This window comes from Zosterops lateralis (assembly GCF_965231275.1).
Source record: "Zosterops lateralis genome assembly, chromosome: 5".
Taxonomy (NCBI): domain Eukaryota; kingdom Metazoa; phylum Chordata; class Aves; order Passeriformes; family Zosteropidae; genus Zosterops; species Zosterops lateralis.
Genome location: NC_139766.1, coordinates 45,162,690 through 45,182,584, shown reverse-complemented (window position 1 = coordinate 45,182,584; position 19,895 = coordinate 45,162,690).

Sequence of the window (19,895 nt, the reverse complement as noted above, 5' to 3'; positions counted from 1 at the left end):
AAGAGGTGAGGATTTAGTTGCATTCTCTGGGGATCTGCTTTCCTTGCTGCAGCTAAGCCTGCCCTAGATGGGAGAACTGAGTACCAGCTGATCTGTTGGGAAGAGATCTCACTGTTCCAGGTGATGTGGAGGGGAAGTGGGATAGGACCACTCTCTGGGATTGTCCATCTCTATGTTTGGTCATACTTTGCCTTATTTTATCCAATCATCTAACATACACTTACAAACTCAGAGAGTCCATGGGATATTATTCTCTGAGCTATATTGCTGGACAAAAGGGAAAATGCACAGAACATCAGAAAAACAGGAAGGGAGAATATTAGGTACTGGTAATGGAGGTCTGCTCTCTCCTTCTAGGATAATGTGTCTGCTTATCTTTTTGCAAATTTTCTTCTCTTTCCTGAGGAAAAGCCTCCCATTCAGCTGTGCCTTCAGAAGCTAGAGCAGTCAAATGATGTTATCTGAAGACAAAACCCTTGTTAGCAAGGCCATTGGTGCCAACAAGAGTCAGACCAGCTTAGGAAAGTTAAATAAAAGCACTCTATAATCTTGGCTTTCCTAATTAGAACTGGATTATGAGTTTAGTTGTGGGCCCATCCACATGTCTGTCTTGACTCTGACTGTCTCAACTTGCAGCACTGCCTGGCTGTGGTTCAGGCAAAAAAACAGTCAGGGAGTACTCCCTGGATGGATAGACAGAGAAAAGAGTTTAGTTGTATGGATGTAAATACTGCTGTGCTGCTCCAGGCCAGAGAGGGAACCTTAGCCCACATTATTTCCCAGCCCAGGTAAAGGTATTCAGATTTCAGCCCATGGTCAAGACCTATTGAAAGAGTGATGCCTCTGAGTCATACTATAGAGTCAGCAGAGCATCACCTCTGATGCTGGAGAGATAAGCAGCAGCATTTCCTGCATGCTGCAGTCTCAAGGGAGGGAACTTTGGCGGCTGAGACATGGAGAGCTGCAAGTGCTGGTGCAGGGTCCCTTGTGCCATCTTTTGGAGGCCCACCTTGGTATTTGAGTCAGAATGACTCTTCTTTCCCTTTCTGAGTCACTGCCACAGTCTATTTCTGGCTTGTGCTTTAGGAAGAGTGGGTTGATGAGAATGAGATAAAGAGGTCAAAGCTGGTACCGAGGGATACATACTAAAATGTTTGCCATAACTAGATTAGTCCAGTTGGGCTATACGTTGTGACTCTGTTGTATATACTTCTGGGAAGTATATACAGAAGGATTGATTCAGAAGTCCAGCACTGCTTGGGTTCACTGAGCCCAAAGGATTGGGATGGGGTTCAGATTGCCTCCAGCAGTGCATGTTTTTCAGGTGCCCTGCCTGTGAAAAGCATGTCCCTGACATAGCACCAGAACCCAGCTTTAGCTAGGAGAAGACCTGAGGGAACCCAAGAAAAGTTCATTGTTTACTCTCATCTCAGAGGATGACTCTGGAAAGAGGAGACTCACTACTGTTAGGTCACTGCCAGAGGGAATAGCATCTGTACCTTGGAACAGCACAGGCACAGGTTTTAGTCCAAATACCTGATCTCCTGAAGGGGTTCAATTTTCTCTCCTGGATATCAGGTAAAAAGAAAAATTCCCCATCTGGAAGGACCTGGCTCTGTCCATGGACTTCACAATACTGAGCCTGAAGGAGATGGCTGAAAGAAGGTGGGAAGACTCCCCATCACCCTGGTGAATAAAGTGGCAGTCCATTTGCACTGAAGATTTTGGAAAAGAGGAGGACAGGGGGAGCAGGCTACAGACTTGCTGTATAAGAAGTGCTACTGACAGTGTTTGAACTTAAACTGATGGCTGCTGTACTGTGGCTGAGCACAGACTGCATTAAAAGTGGCCTTGAGAATAACCTCCCGGCAGCGGAAGATCTTTGTCCACTCAGTTCTCCGAGAGATCACTTCTGATAAAGACTGACCTTAATGTGGGTCTGTCAACACAGCCTGAAAAGTGGTGGTCACTGGGGCTTCCACTCTGCTCCTTCAGGAGGAGCAGAAGGGAAGTGAGAGACATCAAAACAATCCATCATTTTAAAATTAAGTGATGTCTCCTTAGTTCACAGGGGAATTCAGAAAGTAATTTACCACCAATAAAGAGACTAGAAACCAGCCCTGAGAAAGGCAAACCTCTGAATGGGCTTTGCTAATGCTCTCCAGCTGTGTATGCCATGGCCTCAGTGTTCAGTGTCAGCAGAGTCCTCTCAGGGTGTCACTACCCTGTATTCATTCCAGAACAACCATTTTATCTCTGGATAATAATTAGCACAAGTCAGATGAAGGAGCTGTGTACATGAGCTGCCCCCTCGAGAAAGAGGACTGAAATGGTTATTAATTAGTCTATAATAGTAATGAAAGAAGGTGACTGAACGGTCTGAAAGGCAGAGAAGAAAAGAGCTGGAAAATGCCAGGCAAGGCACAAGGTGAGATCACTGATATGTCATGGCTAAATTGAAGCCAGAACACTCCCTAACATGCACAGGGTAAGGTCCTGCAAACGACACCCGTGATTTATTAATCTATCAGAAATTATTCTTTCCAATTTTAGCTCAGCTTTGCTGCCTGCACGTGATGAATGTTCCTGTGTGGGAGTGCACTGTAACATGGGGAAGCAGATGCTTGCTGGAGGGGTAGGTTTCAGTCAGTGGCTGTGACCCAGCAAGCAGTGTTCCTGGGCTTCCCATCAGGGCTCCACACCTCAGCAGGCTTCACTGTGCCCCTGATGCTCTGTCCTGAAGCTGCCTCTGGGAACAGCATGAGCCTTCCTGTCAAGAAACAAAGCAACAAGGGGGTCTGAGAGTCTCAAGATGGATTCCCCATCACATGAAAGGAATACACCGGGTTTTGTGCTCTCACAGGATCAGTCAGGCATTGGTTTTATTGGAATAAGAATTGATGTTAGGAAGAAGGAAAAACATTTATGTTCTGTGTCAAAAGTGTGCAATAGAAACACAGCATGCCAAGGCAAGAGCCCTGTCCCCAGTGCAACATACATCTCCTCTTAATTAAATCTCCTGCAGCCAGCAAGCTCCATTCAGTCCCAGCAGTGAGCTGTGGATGATGTATGAGATAAGCCTTTCCAACCCACCCACTCTACACATCTCTTTTTGCTCTGTGCTGGTGGGCTGCTCAGGTTAACAGCAAAGCCAGATGCAGGAAGAAAGTCCCTTCACTAGTAAATAAATAATTTACAATATATTTTTTTTTAGATCTGCTCCCTCCCTGCCTCTTGGAAATACTGAGCATGAAGAATTTTAAACAATTAGGAGGTTTGGGAATGGCTCCTACTGCATCCATATGGCTGTATCATCCACAGCCTGTGGGAGAATGTGTGTTTCACAACTGGTTCCAAAAAAGAAGAACCAGTTTATGTGCTGTGGGTCCATAAGGGGTCTCTGAGCCAGCCTTCCCTGGAGCTTTCTATCAGTCAGAGAGACCAAGGTCTTCTCCTGCCTGTTACCTTACCTTTTAGAGTGCCAAGTGCATTCCAACTCACATGCAAGGCCAGAAAATCTGGCCTGACTTTTTGAAGCACCATTGTGTTTTAGAAAACATCCCTTCCATTTGATGGTGAGCAGTGTTGTTCTGAGGCAGACAGAGCATCATGTTTCCTGGAAGAGAAGTCAGGAAACAGCTGAACCCTTTTTCTTTTTTTTTTTTTTTTTTTTTTTTTTTTTTTTTTTTTTTTTTTTTTTTTGCCGGTACTGCAACCAAGAAAGTAAATTTCTCTTTTTCAGTGGTCAAGTGCCATATACAGCAGTGGCTCTGGTTCTTCACTGTCTTCTCTGGCTGCTTATGCTGTTTCTCCTGCCTCAGTCACACACAGAGCCTTTTTAATAAACCCTGTGAAGCCCTCTGTACCATGCTGGTCATGCATTTCAATGAGTTCACAGAGATCCAGGTTTTGCATGAAGGCTGGAGCCTGTCAATCAGTGTGCACCATGTTGTCTCTGGTCCTCGCGTTCTTGCTGGAACGTACCTAGATAAAGTCCAGGAACACTTTCCAGTGTTAGATCATCTCCCTGCAATAATAGTAAGGATAATTAGTCTTATTGTCATCCTCATTTGCTGCCATTGTTGGGATCAAAGCTCCTGTAAGCACCTGAAAGCCATATGACCCTGACTTTCAGCCTGTGTGGGCAGAGGCATTTGCAGGGTGGTTTTGGCAGGACTAGGCTAAAGATCTTTTGCTTGCCAGAGTCTGTGGGTGAGTCTTTGCTGATTTTCATTCATCTTCTTTACTCCATTCTTAATGGAAGTCTGCTTCTCACAGGTTGTAAACAGCATGCCAGATGTTTCTGCAAAGTTAAGGCAATTAATTGAACCAACCACTCCTGCTGCCCAAGCAGTTTAAGGCAGTTCTTTGCTTTTGCTATTATTTCCTTGATCAAGAAAAAAGATTGTTGTTCTCCAAGGAAATGAAGAAAGATACTCAGGGAAAGGTTTGGAGAAAGAAGAAAAAAAAAAAAGAAAAGTTTAAAAAGTTACCCTTGTCTTTCTTTTTTTTATTACTCCACTGGAATTTAACTCTTTCTTTCCAGTGAGGATTTTTTCCCATTTATGTTAGCATTAAAATCTGATTTGTTTAAATTTTTGAGTAGTAGAAAGAAGGCAGTATAGCACACCTACATCTCCCTGCTGTAAGATCTCAAATATAAATTTTATGAGATTTTTTTGCAATGAGGCATTACTGTTTTCCTGCTTGCTTCTTTTAAGCAGGTGCTGGAATAGGACAAAGCACCATTTCTGAAGGTTATGATAGGACTGTAAAGACTGTAAAGACCTGCAGAGAATGAATCATCCATGCAGCTTATACATCCATCCTGGGATGAGATGAAGCCCATCTGGAAATGGCTACATCAGCTCCCTGAGTTTGGATACGTGCATGTCAGATGATCCATCAGATGCGAGGGAAAAGGTTCATAAGCAAATCTAATGTCAGACTTACAACTGTCACACTGGCACAGCAATCTAGGGTTTGGGCTTTCTGTTTCTGAAAAATCCATCAGCTGTAAATGTTGGCTCCACTGATGGGGGAAAAGATGGATGGGGCTCTCGGCCCTGGGAGAAATCTGCCAGCCCTGGGATACTTAACCTCAGTGCACAAAAACCCCACTGCCACTTTGTGGAAGAGAGGTATTACCTGGTGAGCTGAAAGCTGAAGCAGTATTAGAACCAGGTTTGTGATCTTGAGTTTTTTTTAAAGTTGATCCTTTTTCTTGTGAGAAAGCCATAAAATAACTGCTGTATTGTGTAAATTTGTTGTGTATCTTCAAACCACAGATAAGGTGAAATCAAAGTCTCACTTCTGCCAGTGTCAACCTTGTGTGTCACTACAAAAGACCTCTCAGCTCCTCACAGGCTCCTGGTGCCACGAGCTTGGCTCCCAATGCCCAGCCTGACTCTAATGCTCCTGATTCTCCCCATTACTGATGGGTCAAGGTGTAACAAGCCAATTTTCTGCACCATGTGAACAACAGCAGCTAAGTCTAGGACAAATCCTGAACAACAAAAAAATCTAATGCTAAACCAAAGACAACCACATGAGGGAGGACAACCAGATACCTGTCTGGCTTGTCTGGTGGCTCGGACTTGGGCTGCCATCCCCAACCATCATTAACTGCCACACTGAAGAGCCCCAGAGCTAAAGCAAGCATGGATAAAAACCATTTCCACAAGGTGGGACGTCAGTCACAGGGTTAGCATCCAGAAGCAATGAGGGCCAGCATTAGATCCCTTCTCAAGGAGGAGCCAGTAGTGCTAACACAGCCTCCCAGGCAGGGGCTTGGCAAACTCAGACCCCAGTTCTGCACTCACAGCACCCAGGCAAAGCAGGCCTCCATGAAGGCCAAGTTCAGCCAGGAGCGAAGCTCATCAGCAAGTTCTTGGTGACAAGACATGAGCTAGGTCAGCTCAGGAGTCCAGCCTGCAGATGAGAGCCCAGACCCATAGGTCTGTGGCCAGGAAGGGGCATAGCAGTGACTGAGCAAAACCACAGCACAGCTCAAACAGGAAAGGAAAATCCAGGGCTGGGCATGAATGGAAACATTGGGTGTGACTATGTTTATATACAGTCAGGGCCTTGACAAGTCAGGAAACATGGCTCTCATCCCTCTTCTTAGGCAACTGGACCATACTGTTGAGTTAATAAACCAGGAAAATTGAAAATCAAGTGCACTGAATTCCCATATTTATTGACTTGAAATATTCAAGTTGGATCTTCTCTGTAGGTCCCTGGGAATCCCTGTGCAGCTGGATGGCTGCAAAGGCAGTTGAGTCATTCTGGTGTAAAAGTGATCCTTCTATGAGTTTAGCTGAAGGACAAGAGAAACTGTTAGTGATTTTTTTGCTTAGCCAGTAATTGTGGAGAGTGCAGGGCATTCAAAAGGTGCTAATGAACAGTGATAGAAGCCACAGTGCATATGTATCTTTCTTTGGAGAGGAGAGTCTGCTTCCTGAGAGGCCTGTGCTGGCTGTTAGTGGCTAAAGAGACCTGTGCTAAAAAAAGAGATATGCAAATTTGGAGGAATTGTGCTTTTCCCTTTGTGTGGTTTCCAGCAGGAAAGATCATAGCATCATAAAGCAATTTAGGTGGAACAGAACTTCTGGAGATCTGCTTCCAAAACCTGAATCAAGCAGGCGTACCCTAACTGCTACAGCACATTGTTCAGAGCAATTAAAAGTGGAGAAGATAATCTCCTCCATCCTCTGGACTTACAGAATGTCTCTGCACGTTATAGCTCAGAAAGGAGCTGTGTCCAAAATGCCAACAGGAACAGGCCTGGTTTCAGCATGCATTTCATTTATTTATTTTTCTGAAGAAACAATTCAACTGCTGGACCTTATTCACAATGCAGCTTAACACACAAGTCTGGCCCAGTCTTATTTGTAGTGTGTCGTTGTCAGGAAAACCCTTTTCCCTTTCTCTTCTTTCACTGATCTGCATCACATGAAGTGAGGGATGCAGTCTCCTCTTACCTGCCTGCCTTACGCCCTAGGAGGGTTCTGATGTCAGCACGGGGCTACAGGCAGCATGCAAGACCTTTGGACCATACCTACCTTGCTGTGCCTGCCTGGGACATGAGCTCATGCCTGCTCTGTGGTCTGTGAATTCCTTTACTGGCCTTCTGGGATCTGAGTCATTGTGCCCTCTCTTAGGTGTAGAGTAATAGCAAAACCAGTGATGAATAATCGGAGTTAATAATAATGCTTGCCTAAGGTACTTGGTGCACTTTGCTCCCAAATAACTGTTGAATGAAAACACCCTGACTGCTGGGGACATGCCGTGGCCATGCAGCACTGTGAGATTTAACAACATCTGACAACAGCCAGCCCCTCTGGCAAGCTGTAGTTTTCAGCCAGCCATTGCCGAGCCCTGGTGTTTTTTATCCATGGAAGTGCTGAAAGTCAGCTAAGTAATGCTCTTCCAGTGAATTAATTCCCCCAGCGGCATGCGGACCGGAGTGGATCCATTCCCTGGGTGCTCACCCAGGAAGTCATTAGCAGCTTGCAGGCAGAGGTCGATCCCATTACCATGGTTTTGTAATGCTTTGTTGAAAAAAATAAGCCAATGCCTTAGGACTGAAGCTGACCTTGAATGAAGAAGAAGAAAAATCCATCATCAGCTTGTCTCTGTGGGCTGAAATGCACTTCTGTTGGGATGCTAATTTTGGGGAAAGCGATTTAGGGAAAGGAGGAAAGGTGGGAGCAACATTCTGGATCTGGAACAATTGTTTCATCGATGTACGTCTGCTCCTAAAGAAGAGCATTTTGTTGACTCCCTGTGTCCTCTGCAATATGACTGAAAGGCAGCTGGAAAAAGGAACTGACTGAGTCCTCACTCATTGGTGCAATGATCTCTGTGCAGATGTTCTGGCTATGAGTGTGTAGCAGCCAATTGAACACATGGACAGACTTCATTTCCCTGCTGGCAAATAGCATTCATTTCTCTTTAGAACTCGGGTGAGTCTTTTCCATGAATGGAGAGTAGATTCTTTCAACCAGTAGATCCTGAGTGATTGGCAAGTACCCAGACAAGAACAGAATCCAAAAGAAGTCAGGTTGTAGGGTATCTAGCTACATGACTCACACATTAGTCCATGTTCTTTCTCAGCTGGATTTTCTGCTTTCCGCAGTTTTAGTTTTCAGAGTACAAGTGTTAGGCCCTGGAGGTGGTTATGGAGAGGAGGAAGACTAAGATGTCTCTTTCTGAGGGCCCATTTGCCTTTTCTGTGGTTTGGATGAATCAGGGAGAGCTCCAGTCCAGATAGCTACATGATGTGCAAGAGGCCTGGAAGAAAGAAACATGCTGTGGTTGACACTTGCACAGCTTTGAGATGTCTCCTGGTGTCACCAGATGCTTTCTCATCCAGATCTGGACTTCCTCTTTTCTGCCTAGCAGGCTTTTCTCTGTGATGGCCTCCTTTAAATGAGTCAAAGCATACCATTCACTTCGATGCAGTAATACAAGTATAAGCTACTTTCTGCTTAATGTGGATCCATTTGCTTCTATTTATGATGAATTAATATTTGCTTCTGTGCTGTGAACGGTAGCACTAAGCATACAGCAGGTATGCTGCTAATTTTGTCAGCAAAGCTGGCTAGGGAAGGAGATAAGAGACGGAAGAATGAATCACTGAAGGGAATAGCTGGCTCAGGCATGGCCATGTTATCATCACGACTGCACAGCAGTTTCTGTGCCTACTCACCCGCCCAGCATGAGGTCCACTTGGACCTGCAGAGACACACTGTGACATGAAACTGTCTTTCCTTTAAGCTTCCCAGAAAGTTCTGGGCACAAATGAGCTGGCAAAGAGGTAGCTCAGTCATGATCTCCAACCACTGGGAACCTGCAGAGCATTCCTGACTGCCAAGTGCTGCTTGATCCAGTAGGCAGAGGCAACTGTAGTAACTGGATCCAGATGTGAGGCAGTTTAGGAAAAGACAGGAGGTACTGAGCTTTATTGCCTGGGAAGTAGATTAAATCCTGGGACAGCTCATGTGGTAGATTCTTCAAAGTCCTTGAGCTGAGAACAGGTATCACTTTCTACATAATACTATCAGATGAAATTTTCTGAAGGGGCACACTGTTAGGAGTGATGAGAGAATGTGTTTGAGCAAATTGCATAAATGGGACGAAAATCAAACACTACTTGGTAATACTGGATCACCAAAGACCTCTGTAATACAAAGGTGAATAAGTTGTAGTAGAGTTCTTACCACCTTCCCATAGCATTTCCTGGTGCTTCTACTGTTGGGTCCTCCCAGCTCCTCAAATTGATGTATTAGACATTCCAGATTTCATAATGTTGCCCACCCACATAGTGCCATGGTTTTAACTGCGTAAAATTGTCTTTGGCAGAAAAGAAAGGATTTGTTCCAGGACAAACAAACCCTTCAGCTCAATCAGAACAGCTTAGAGATAATCACACAACTTTGCTCTTGTATACAACAGCAGATACTATGTGATACCGACCCAGGTCCAAGTCCAACACCTGCAAGTTCATCTGCAAATCACCTTAAATTGTAGGAGACATGCAAAGTGTTGTTTGTTTCTAATAAACAGCAGAGAAAATCTTCCTCTTCTTCATTTTTCTTCCTCCTCCTCCTCCTCATCCAGAAGTTAAAAACCAAGGATAAAAAGAGCATCCTAAGGGGGAGAGTTACCACATGCTGCTGCCAGTGTTAGGAAAACAGTACTGAGTCATACAAATAATTTTAGTGCTTCTAAATACACTGTGCTCTCAGCAGGCAGCCTTTCCAGCTATAATCTTGCCGGCTGTCCCTAATTCTGAGTGCACAGTATACTCTGCTTCCTTCCTGGTTGCAAATGAGTCAGAATTTCTCTCTGTCACTCACCTGATCCAGAAGGAGTTCACCAGCTCAGTGCTTGAACACTAATACACAATTACAGGGTGTATTCCCTCACCCTATAAAAATCCCAGCCTCTCGCCATCTCAAACAAAAAAATGCAAGATACAGTTTGGATTTCCTACTGAAATGCAATAGCTGGGGAACAGTTTTGGCTGTGTTGGTGTGGTAGGCTGGGAGAGTTGTCTGGGCCGCCTGCTTCAATTTTGCTGGCTGTTTGAGGAGATATCAGCTCTCAGTGGCAAGGGGGTTGCCCAGGGGAATGGACAGCATGGACATTGGAGGCCCAAGAGACTGAAGCCATACAGCTCTCACTAGCTCCATTTCAAAGCTATGAGCAGGCCTCTGAAGAAAAAAAGTGGAAAAAAGCAAAGGGTTAGTCAAGGAACCAGGATGAGTTTAGAAATCTCATGAGACTACTTCTTGTTTGTATACTGCTATCATTCATGGAGAACATCTAAGCTGGTTTTGGCTGGTTGGTTAGTGGGCTGGGTTCTGTTTGTCTGTTTGGTTTTTAAGTAAATAATATTTTAAAGGAAATTTGGAAAATTCTGTCAATCCCAATGTGGAAAAAAAAAAAGAGAGGCAAAGTTCAGTCTCAGATGAAGCGATATATTTGCCCAATTCTATTCTATTATCAGATTAGAGGAACTTTGTTTTATTTTTGTCTGTAGGAATTGGCTGAGTGAAAACACTTCCAGATTCTGCTTTCATTTTCTCTTGTTCTCTCTTTCTCTGTGCACCACCTTAAATATAGTTTTGTCCACCTCTTTCCTTAACTTAACCTATATGAGTCTTTAAGTTTATCCATATTTATTCCTTTCAGTGTTCAGTATACACAAATACTTTTTATTCTATCAAACAGAACCAATAAAAAGTTGATTAGGAAAAAAAAATCTTATCTATAAAGCTGTAATAAGTTTTATTATCTTTGTTTTTGAAGGGCAAAAGAAAGGGGAGTGCCAGAAGTAAAGATGTGAAACATCAAGGAATAAAATGGAGAACACACACACACAAAAAAGAATGCAAATGAGAAAAGAGTAATGCTAAGGGGGAAAATAATCCTGGGTAGTAGTAAGCACTCTCCAGAAGAATAATAGGATCATGACTCAGGATGATGACTTGTTCTGGCGTCAAATGTGGACCAATGAAATGGCAAAAGTGTACATTAAGGCATGGTAATGCACAGAAAGAGCAAGAGGTCACCAAAGGAGATGTAAGTGGCTCCGAGGGATACCAAGAGCAATTTATTATCAAAAGATGTTCAACTTACTTAAAAAAAACCCAACAGTAAATGAAACATTGTCCAAGTGTTCTCAGGGGAAGGAGAAGGACAGATGGCAAACAGACCCAATAGCTCCCTGGAAAGGCTGGAAATTGCTCATGGAAAAGGCAATGACGAAAGAGCAGGTGATGGAAAAGTGGTGCATCTGAAGACAGACTGAGCTTCAGGAGCAGATGGGGCAATGGGTACCTGCTGGCAGAGACTGAAGGCACATTCTCAGCAATTGCTTCCCAAGTAAAGTGGATCAGATCTTGCCCACATTGTGCACAAAATGAACAGGGAATGTCCCTGTGGTGCCTACATGTTATGTGATCCTGTGAGGCTGCCATGAACTTCAAATGCAGTGTGAGGGCCATGAGTCCAGCCATAAATCACTGAGAGTTGAACTGTCTTTTAAATTCCTTCTCACTAAATCCCCACTTTGGAAAAATTGAGAACAAATTACTAGAAAAAATATTTTCTATCTTTTCAAAGAAAAAAGATACCAGCAGCTCCACAAAGACCGTATTTAGTTTTTAAGGCAGGTTTTGGTAGTGACGGGGGGCTACAGAGCTGGCTTTTGTAAGAAGCTGCCAGAAACTTCCCCCACATCTGAAAGAGCCAACACATCCAGTTCCAGGATGGACACAGACTTGCCCAAGGCTGAGCCATCAGTGATACTGGTAATCACTCTGACTATTCAAGAATGAGGAAAAAAACTTCTGCAGAGCAGCAGCAGAGAGAAGAGTGAGGATATGCAAGAGGAGCAGCCCTGCTGGCACCCAGGGCAGTGTAGGAGGGGCAGGTGCTGGACCTGTGGTTCCCCTGCAACCCATGGGTATGACCATAGTGAAGGAGCTGTCTCCCTGCAGCCCATGGAGGTGCACAAGGGAGCAGAGATCCACTTGCAGCTCCTGGAGAACCCCTTGTTGGAAAAGGTGTATGTCCAAAGGATGCTGTGACACTGTGGGAAACCCACGCTGGAGCAGGTTTGTTGTCAGGACTTGTGACCCCTCAGGGGAAAATCCATCTTTCCTCAGCTAAAAAGCAAATTAAAAACTTCCAAGATTTTTGCTGCAATTTGCAGTTTATAAGGAAGGTGGAGAAAAAAAAAAACATCCAAAAATAGGTGGATGTATAAACTGCTGGGAGACCTCTGTGCTCAAGTGCTCAGAAGAACTTTCTTCTCCTAGTCTCCACGTAGATTTGGCTGGCAAACCTTCAACTGTCTTCAGTAATATCACGAGCTGGGATAGAAGGGATGAAAGTATAACCAGGTTGGTGGAATTTTCAGAAGAGAGACTGGAGTGTTTTAACACTGGCCAGTGGCTGATTTTTGTTCATAGCCTTAGCTTTGTTGTCATAAAGGTTTCAAAATATGTGGGTAACTGGCAGGGAAAATGGCAATTTGACATCTGGGAAAGCTCTAAGCAGCTTCTTCCTTCTTCTCTGAGAATTAGGCATCAGATTGAATCAAATTGGAATTACTGTCTTTTTAGTTATCTGCATGCTAACAGCTTCCCAAGCCTTCCTGAATCTACCAGAAAATGGAAAAATCTAATTCATGGAACAGGACTAGAAACCACTTCCCCTCATGCTCTAATTATATCGTAAAAATGGGAAACATTTTTTATTTTTATTTTCTAAGAAGTGCTTCTCAGTGCAATCGATGCCTCTGTCTTGGAGTGGTTTTGTGCATTATCAGGGCAGTATCACTCACTAACAGATGGAAACCGTAGGAATTATTTCCATCTGTTACGGGAAAGGAAAATCATTTTGCCTTTAAATGGTGCAGCATGGGAAAATAACCAAGCTTACTTTTTTTTTTTTCAGGCATATTTTCCTGGTGGATTTTGATGTGAGATTGAAGAATGTTGGGGTGGGAAGCACTGTGCTCATTGCTGGCTTGCAGTTGCCACGGATGTTGTACAGGAGAGCTGCACACCCTCCTGTGGGGACATTCTTTTTGGTGGCCTCTGAGATGGGGAGTGAGAACAAGTGGATATCACATGGGCAACCAAATGCATAATGTGTTTTTCTCTGGCTCTGCCCTACCATTTAATGCACCTACAGAATGGACATGGTCAAAATCCAAATCTATGCTTCCAACAAAGCATTCACTGAAAATAAGTCTGACTATCAAAAGCCATCAACAGCAAATGCTGTGTGAAACCAAAATTCTGTGGAAACATTTCAGTGCTGCCAATACATTTGTGGTTAGTTTGGGAGATTACATCAAGTTAACCAAGCTTTCTCCTATAGTAGGTCAGCTGCCCTTTAAATCAGGACACATCATAAGTGGGATATCCCTTGACAGAACATGCTTTGATGCTGCCCCAGGTGACAGACTAGGGTCAAGTCAGGAATGATAGCACAGGTTCAACTATTGATAAAATACAGAATAGCATAGAATAGAATGGAATAGAACAGAACAGACTAGTTCAGCTTGAAAGGACCTACAATGATCATCTGGGCCAACTGTCTGACTACTTCAGGGCTGACCAAAAGCTAAAACATGTTGTTAAGGTCATTGTCCAAATGCCTCTTAACCACTGACAGGCTTGGAGCATTGACCACTTCTTGTTTGGCTGCTGTCTGGGTAAGGAAATGCTTCCTAACATCCAGTCTGAATCTCCCCTAGTGCAGCATTGAGCCATTCCCACATTTCCTGTCACTGGGTATCAGGCGAAAGAGCTGAGCACCTCCCTTTCCACTTCCCCTCCTCAGGAAACTGTGGAGAGCAATGAGGTCACCCCCCAGCCTCCTTTTCTCTAAACTAGACAAAACCAAAGCCACTCCTTACTGGATATGCCTTCTTTATATGTCTTTGTTAGGAAAATAAGATAAAAAGAGTAGTTACCAGTAGTTTGCTGGTAACTGTCAAACTGGAAGGGCTTTAGAGGTCCATCTTCAAGGATCCATCTTCACAGTCTAATCACAATTTCAAATTTCTGTTAATAAATTGGACATATTAAATAGCAAATGCATGTTATTTAATTTGTGGGGCCAAATTATAAGAACTTTGACAGGAATGATTTCAGCATGATCTTTTGAACTGGAGAGAAGATCTGAAATCAGTGACATAAAGTTTGATAAAAGACAAGCGAACACTTAACACCTTAGCACTTCAGAAGTTGAATTCCCAATGCCATGCTTGCTGGGCAGAACTAAATACCTTGTGAACATGTGAGCTATGGTCTTTATATGAATGGAAAATAACTGTCTGAGCAGTACTTTAGAAAAACATGTGGGGGTTGTAGAAGAACACAGACTGAATGTGAGCTGTCAGTGTGATCCTGCTGTAAAAACAAGGCAGAACTCAAAGATGTTTTAACAGCATCATTGTCTGTCTTCTACCTAGTGTTTCTGAAGAGGCAAAGGAAAGAGAAACTATCATTCAGGAAGAAGAATGTCGTATGTTGCTTGCAAAATTTATCCTCTTATCTCCATTAAATGTAAAATTTCCCTCTTCCCAAGACCAGATGATGATGTGATTTCCTTCACTTAAAGAGGTTGGACTAAATAATCTAAGGATGTCTTCACATCTCTCCAATCCTGCAATATAAAATCACAAGAATCCTATAAAAAATCACATGCACAACAAAAATAAATGCAAACCTGAATCTTTAAGAGCACATACATTTAATAGTCACAGGGAAACCGTATCAATACAGGATACTTTGAAGGACACTGTGTCCTGTAGACTTTTTGAGTCAAGACCAAACAAAATTTATCTTTGGCTCCAGCTGAAGATTCTGGTCTTCCTGCAGTGGCGATTTCTTCCAAACTGAGTGCAAGGATAACAGCTTGTGCTGTGTGTACCTTTCCTGGCAGATCAAACTGCTCTGTGTACAAAAATGAGAGGTTTGTGGTACTTCAGGTGTGAGGTATTTTTTGATCACATACATTTTTTTCCTGGACCACTGTGCTAAGGATGTTTTTCATGGTTGGCATTACATAGATATAATAATGAGGCAGAACAGGAATTCCTGTGACATTGACATTTTGTGTTTTGGGGCAAAAGGTGTGTTGTAAGTCTGCTGTTTCTGCTTTATTTGCCTAGCGATGGAGAATATGCCTCTTTTGACAGCAGTGATAAACCTAAAAAAACCCCACAGCCACTTAAGTGTAAGCTGCAGAAAAGCAGGATGCAGACCTGTGTCTTGATGTGGGGAAGAGCTATGAATTGGAGAGTCAGGCCTGTAAGGCTCCCAGGCATGGTGCAGGAGGAATGGGATGCTCCCAGTGACATCACCTGTGTTACTGTATGAATTACTGTGGTACCAGCTCCAGGAGCTGATGTCAGTGTCCCGAACCTGCTTTGCACCTGAGGTATGATATGCCACATTTCAGTCTGTAGAAAGAATCTGGATGAAAATCTGGGATGTAGTTTAGGTTACTCACTGGCTGAACTAAACTTTGAGTCCTGGCTGGATGTGCTGACACGTAAGTCAACCCGGAAATGCGAACAATCCATATTTAGCAGATGAGGCATTTCTGTTGAAATTTATAAGCCTCTTTAAGCTCCCAACCCATTCAAAATTACTGGATTGCTTCACCTTTTCTAATGTGAAGCCATGAAAAGACATTGGCAGTATCATCTAGAACATCTTCCCTGTCAAACCAAGAAAGGGACAGCAACAGATACCCAAAACAGACTGTTTTGGGTCTTGCATCAGCCGACCTGTGGTGTAAACATTTCTGTTCCAGCCAAGCAAAGATGTGTCTGCTGAGGTCAGCTCTGAGTTCAGTCTTTGGTGTGCCACTGTAGGATGGCAAAACCCATGCAGGGCACCTCCCAAAATCCTCTTGTTTTTCAGGGAGGCAAGGGCCTTTCCTTGGCTCTCCCTCATTGCCACAAGAGGGCTCTGGAAAATCAACAAGCAGATGTGCCCTTCTAGTTTGGCCCTTTAAGCTGCACCACACAATTGCAGAAGTCCATGGGAAGGCAGTCAAGACTAGGTTGGCTTGGAGCAGTATATTGGCAAAGGTCTGGAATAATCCACCAGTATTAAACCTGCTGAGTGTCCACACAGCTGTGGTGTAGCAGAACAGTAGAAGAATCAGAGTGGCTCGAGTTAGACAGGGGAATCAAGCAGAATGCTGCAAACAGGGGCTGTACACAGGAAATTTAGAACAAACCATCCAGGGTGAAGATCCTGCTGTTTCTTCTGCAGTGGGTTGGCTGCAGTTCTCCATTTCCACGTCTGAGCCATGTCTCAGAAGTTTTATGTTCACAGCCCAGACAGCAAGGCCACATCTGTCCTGGTGCCTTTTCTTCTGGAGGCTGGTCTCACAGAGCAGCCAAGGCACAGATGGATGGATGTCTGGCCAAACTGGGCTTCCTCACTGTGGCAGGACAGTGTGCTGAAGGATGACTTACACACCCATGGAGAAGAGGCTTACACCTGGGTGACAGGAGAATGGTCTAAGGCAGGAGGGAACTGTACACCAACTGCCATTTTAGCAGTGCAAGTCTGGGAGAGGAAACTATATCTTTTCTTTCCCAACCTTCCCACTCTAAAAGTAGCAGAAAGTTTGATTAGATAAGTGATTGAAGTGTATGCATGTCACCTTCTTTCTTGTTTCTTGAACACAGCAGAAGATGTAATGAGGTAGTAAATTTGGCACTTAGGTGGAGTATTGAAATCAAAGACAACAAGGCCTTTTTCTCATTTCTCTGCATTGTAATTTAGTTTAGTTCACTTATTCTATAGTAATTTAAGTAAATGACTGGGAAATTATGAGCTCTTTGGTGCACACCATATTCTGATGATGAATTCATTCAGCTTTTTCTTAAATGTCACAGATGGTTACAAATGAAAGCCCAGAATGAGGTGGACTCATTCACTAGAGATAGGCTGAAGGAGAGAGGAGGAATTCCCCTCATTTTAGTATTTCCTCTTCACTCAGTAGATTTAAACTATTCTCAACCCCCCTAAGCAGATGTTTTGGGGGGAAATACCAACCAAATAGGATGATGTGATCAAAGATGGCCATGGATGAGGAATTGTTTAAGAAAAGCTCTCCTGTTATGTCCTAAACTAGTATCATGAATAAAGCCATGGGATGGAGGCAGGAGGGAGAAGCAGGGTGTCTTACACACAAGACATGTTGTTATCTAGATTTGGATCTTAAGACATCAGAAGGTGTTGGAAGCAGCAAAAGGACAGACCATATCTCAGCAGTGGCATCTCAGGAAGATCAGCAGTAGGATGAGGTGTCTTTCAATTTCCATGAAATTAGTGGGAAGATTTCCACTGAGTTATGCTGCTTGTTTGTGTCTTCTACAGTATAAAACCTGTAGGGTTAGAAGGAAACCATTCTCATGACTTGGAAAACTAACCACAGAATCACCATCTGCTCTGGAGTAGGGACCTTCCCTTGCCTTTGGGACACCTTGTTAAGGAGCAGGTTGATGAGAAGAAGGGACAGATTAACTCTTCATCACTTCTGCATCCTGTGTCATTCTGAGAGCTGTGTTAAATTGCTCCCTTCTCCCTTCTCTGAGGTTTTCCTGTGGCTAATTAATTACAGAGAGAATTCAGAGCCCTTTGTGGGTAGTTTGTCAACTTTGCGCTGTGAGTCAAGAGGAGTGCACCTCAACAAGTTCTGGAATGTGGGTTGGGTTCCATGAGGCATTCCCAAATTTGGTAGTTTATCTGGATTTGTCTGGGACACTTTGAGTCCTCTCTGTGTGGCCAATCCATCTTGCTTTTAAGGCACCACATAGCATGGAACATACAGCAAGCAAAGAGGGTGGTGGCAGCCATCACGACACTCCCAGGGACACTGAGTTGTTCCTGAATTCACCAAATTGATGCAATATTGCAATACCTTTCCTCCAGCTTGCCACTGATGTCATAAACAGCAGCCAGGAACAGAGAAAAACAGAATGAAATCCTTCCTTTCCTATTTTTTATATAGTAATAATGGTAACAAGAATATGAAAATCCAGACATAAATATTCTCCTTCCTTCTTAATAACAAAGAGACTGAAGAGATAGTAAAGTATAAATATACCTTTGACCTCCAGACTTCACAGTTAAACACAAACTCACACAAAATATTAGCCCAGAAAAACCTATGTCCTTCCAAACAACAGGCACATTTTTTGGCATGATATGGGTTCATCTACTTACCATCTCTTCAGAGGCCACTTCTCCAGGAAGGGTTTCCTCCTGCTTCTGTGTAATCTTGTGGCTCAGGCTCATGGCATTACCTCTGTGGAAATTCAAAATACTCAGTGTTCAGCTTGTAGGGGTTTGGTCATAGCTTACCAAGTATCCCCTGAGGAGAGGCTGTCTTATTTGAAAAACCTCAGGTCTGTGGGCAAGCTCAGGTTGTTTCAGCAGGAACTGATCTTATTTGTGGTTTATTACTATGCAGTGAGCTGGAAGAAATTATGAAACTACTTCAGTGACCAATCATACAGCTCAATAACAAATGCACTGGCACTCAGATGAAATTGAGGGTCCACTGGCAGACATACATCCAGGAGATACTGGGCTGAAGAAAAAGATAGTTTTATAGATAATTCACGAGCAGTAAATGTGTGAAATTACACCAGAAGGAATTCAGCAAGCTCCATTCCTTGTCTTCCTGATTACTTAAACAGTGCAGTCCATGTTTCATGTGTTTGCCTTCTGCCCTGCTTGCAGCATTGCATAAATCCACCTATGTGAAACAGTCTTGAAAAAGACATGGCAATGATTCATAAGCAATTTGAATTACATAGCTGATGTGTGAAGGAAAGAACAATGTTTAAAGATCAGTATAAGGGTCTCAGGAGTATTTGCCATTCGAGGCCTTCTGTAATTTTGGTGCAGTATATAGCAATACTTTCTTAGTAATCTTTTTGGATGTGTTCTCACGTTAAAATTGTGTGTTAAATCTTGGACCTCAAAACCACAAACAGGAGAGACAGGTGATAATGGGAGGACCTTAGTAACCACAGGCTTAAAACAAGGAAGAAATTTTGTTTGTTTGTACCAGCTGTCAGCTTTCAGGCTATCAATCGTAGGATTCAGCCAAACCTTGGCTAACCCTGACCAATCTGACTGTTATCTGGGCAGACTTCAGCTGACAGTCACAGCTGGTTTGGGCTAGTTATGGCTCTTCTGCTTGCCCACAGCAGGGCTTGAGTAAAAGTCCAGTCTCTGTATCCTCTTGGCTGCCCTTTCTCCATGACTGAGCCATCTCACAGGAAGGCAGGAGGTTTCCATCTTTTCCAGACTTGATTCATAGTAGGATCCTGGAGTCTGGTTGTCAATCTCAAGTGAGAAGTCCTCAGGATCTGTCTTGCAATCACTGGGGGAACAAGAGCACAAGACTTGCACTAAAACACCAGCAAAATGTGTTGATGCTGGTGTACATGGAATGGTGATAGTTACTGGAAGGTACAAGTGCAGAAACTCATATCTGAATCTTGAAGCTAGTTTCCTGTTTCCTTTCCTTTTCAAAAGCCTTTGAATCAAATGGCATCATCAGTGGTCTCATATTCAGCTTCTGCTTTTCCTAGGCTATCAAGAAGATCGGACGGGAACTTGAATATGTAAACAATCCATATGCTAGGAGAAGACTGTGAACATGTGTTGGGCTTACTTTCCTGGTGCATAATTATTACACATACTTAAGTGCCAGAGAGGTTGTGCAATATCTTAATTATTGTGTTTAGATGCAGCCTGTTCAGTGTAGGAGTCATACTCTCTGGCTCTACTTTCTCTTCAAGGTGTAATTTGAACAATCATTGCTGA